This window comes from Apium graveolens, chromosome 4 (genome assembly GCF_009905375.1).
Source record: "Apium graveolens cultivar Ventura chromosome 4, ASM990537v1, whole genome shotgun sequence".
NCBI classification, from domain to species: Eukaryota; Viridiplantae; Streptophyta; class Magnoliopsida; order Apiales; family Apiaceae; genus Apium; species Apium graveolens.
Window position 1 is genome coordinate 164169578 of NC_133650.1, and position 2768 is coordinate 164172345.

A 2768-nucleotide genomic window follows, 5' to 3' on the forward strand; every position below is an offset into this window, starting at 1 on the left:
TAGAGGTCTGAGCGCCCGCTCAGCATTGCTGAGCGGCTGCGCAGCAAGCTGAGCGCCCGCTCAGCTATGCTGAGCGGCCGCGCAGGGTCGGGAAAAAAGGCAAATTATTTTAGGACTTCTACTTCTGTTTGGTTTCCACTTCTATATAATCTGAGTTTTATGGGACTATTATATAAGTAGATTTGAGACGTTTTCACAAGTGTGGATTGAAGAAGATTGTGTTTTTACGCAAGGAGTGAAGGAGATAAGGAAAAAGACCGATTTAGCACACCGCAACGAAGAGGAAGCATATATTCTTGTGATTCTTGTTTCGTTGTAATGTTGGATGCTAGTTTTCTTGCTTTGAACTTATTTACTCTTGTGACGTACTCTGTTTTAATATAATTAGTTTAGTTATTATTTTCTTGTGTTTGTTTATCATGATTTCATATGAACCCATGATGACGATAAGTGCTATTATGGGCTAATCGTGATCATGGGGTTGCAACGGATTTATTATGGAATTCTTTAGTTAATTGTTTAATACTTTAGTGTGTGATGATTGCATGATATCTAGTATTGGTTGTGCGTATTCGTCTTATGTGCGTCGCGAACATATAAGATAGGGTGTTAATCTCTTGTGAAGCGACGGTGGATCTTGAGATTTAGAACTTGCCATGCTAGCATAGGTTCATGTATGTTGTGCATGATTAGTGGGTAACTCTAACAGTTTTATTTGCCTTATGTAATCAAAAGGAATAACTTGTGCTTAAATCGTTGTGTTGTCAATTTCTGTAGACATATGGGAACTCAACATAATTGATGACTATTCAACTTCTATCTTAATTGTGGATGCTTGGTAGAATGGTATTAGTACAATGAAAGTTGGCTTTTATCAGTTTCGTGTTATTCGATTAATATCATCACTGTCACATGCTAAAGGTAATAACAATGGCTATAGAAGGAAGTAATAATGAAGTTGTGATCTCATGAGTGTTTTATTATTGATAAATTGAAGTGTTAGTTAAGTGATTAATTAAGTAGTTAATTATAGTTAATATTTAATCAACAATTTTAAGTGTTAGTATCTTAACATTGAGAAGTAATCATACATTGGTGAGTGAGTTTAATTAGACAATAATTTAGTCTGAGTCTCTGAGGGAACGAACTAGAAAGTATTATATATTACTTGCGAACGCGTATACTTGCGTGAATATTAGTGCGTGTTTTCGCACTAACAAGTTTTTGGCGCCGCTGCCGGGGACTCGGCGTATTTGTTTAGTTTATGTACTTACCATCATTGGTCATTAGGACTCAGTGATTAGGACGTAGTAGTTACTTATTTTTTCCGGTTGTGTTTCAGGTACTTTAGCAAGCGTTTATGCAAACTCGTTCTCGTGCTCGCAAGAGGACTTTAGATACAGCTGAGGAGACAGACGAAGTTCTTGATATTCCGGAGAAGTTAGATTTTGAGGATTCGGATTCAGGAACTGAGCAGAAAGAACCAGTAAACATGGGAGATCGTATTGTTCAAGCTGATCCAGCTCTTATGGATTTTTCTCGGCCTAAAATTGATGACATTCAGTAAAGCATCCTTCATCCGGCTATTCAAGCTAACACCTTTGAAATCAAGTCGGGCACTATTCAGATGGTGCAGAATTCTGTTTCTTTTGGAGGAGCGGCAACTGAAGACCCCAACATGCACATAAGGAATTTTGTCGAGATCTGCAGCACTTTTAAGTATAATGGCGTGACTGATGAGGCTATCAAGTTGAGGCTTTTCCCATTCTCACTGAGGGACAAGGCTAAAGACTGGTTACATTCTGAACCAGCTGGGTCCATCACTACGTGGCAAGATCTTGCGCAAAAGTTTCTGGTGAAGTTTTATCCGATGGCAAAGACTGCTGCTATGAGGAGTGCTCTTAATCAGTTTGCGCAGCAACCTACAGAATCTATGTGCGAGGCTTGGGAACGCTACAAGGAAATGTTGATAAAATGTCCACATCATGGAATGCCGGATTGGATGGTGATCACTGGTTTCTATAATGGTTTGGGGGCTCAATCTCGGCCCATGCTCGATGCAGCAGCTGGAGGCGCCTTATGGGCTAAAAGCTATACTGAGGCGTATAATCTTATAGAGACGATGGCTGCAAATGAGCATCAAAACCCAACTCAGAGGATGACGTCAGGCAAGGTAGCAGGTATTCTGGAAGTTGATGCAGCCACCGCTATTGCAGCCCAGCTCCAAGCGCTATCAATGAAGGTTGATTTTCTGGCTACGTATGGAGTTAATCAAATAGCTATGGTTTGTGAGCTTTGTGCAGGTTCTCATGCTACGGATCAGTGTTCTCTTGTCAACGAATCTGTTCAGTATGTGAATAATTATCAGCGACAACAGCAGCCTGTGCCAGCGACCTATCATCCTAACAACAGAAATCATCCAAATTTCAGCTGGGGGAATAATCAGAATGCTATTCAGCCACCATATCAGCAAGGAGTGAGTAAACAGTTTAACCCACCTGGATTCCAGCAACCTCAGCAGTATGCTACAAGGCAATCATATCCTCAACAGGGAAGTGCAGCTGCACCTACTAGTGCTGATTTTGAGGAACTTAAGCTGTTGTGCAAGAGTCAGGCGGTTTCTATCAAGACCTTGGAAAATCAAATCGGTCAATTAGCCAATGCAGTGCTCAATCGTCAACCTGGCACTCTTCCCAGTGAGACGGAAGTACCAGGCAGGAAGGAAGCTAAAGAGCAAGTCAAGGCTATTACCTTAAGGTCTGGAAAAG

At 40.9% G+C, this 2768-nt stretch overlaps 1 non-coding gene across 1 annotated transcript; it reads right to left on the reverse strand.

Annotated features, from left to right (window-relative positions):
- Positions 1–1885: 1885 nt before the first annotated feature.
- On the reverse strand, positions 1886–1992 carry LOC141722758 (small nucleolar RNA R71). The gene has a single exon (XR_012575762.1). It is a non-coding gene; the product is annotated as a small nucleolar RNA R71 (small nucleolar RNA).
- Positions 1993–2768: the final 776 nt, after the last annotated feature.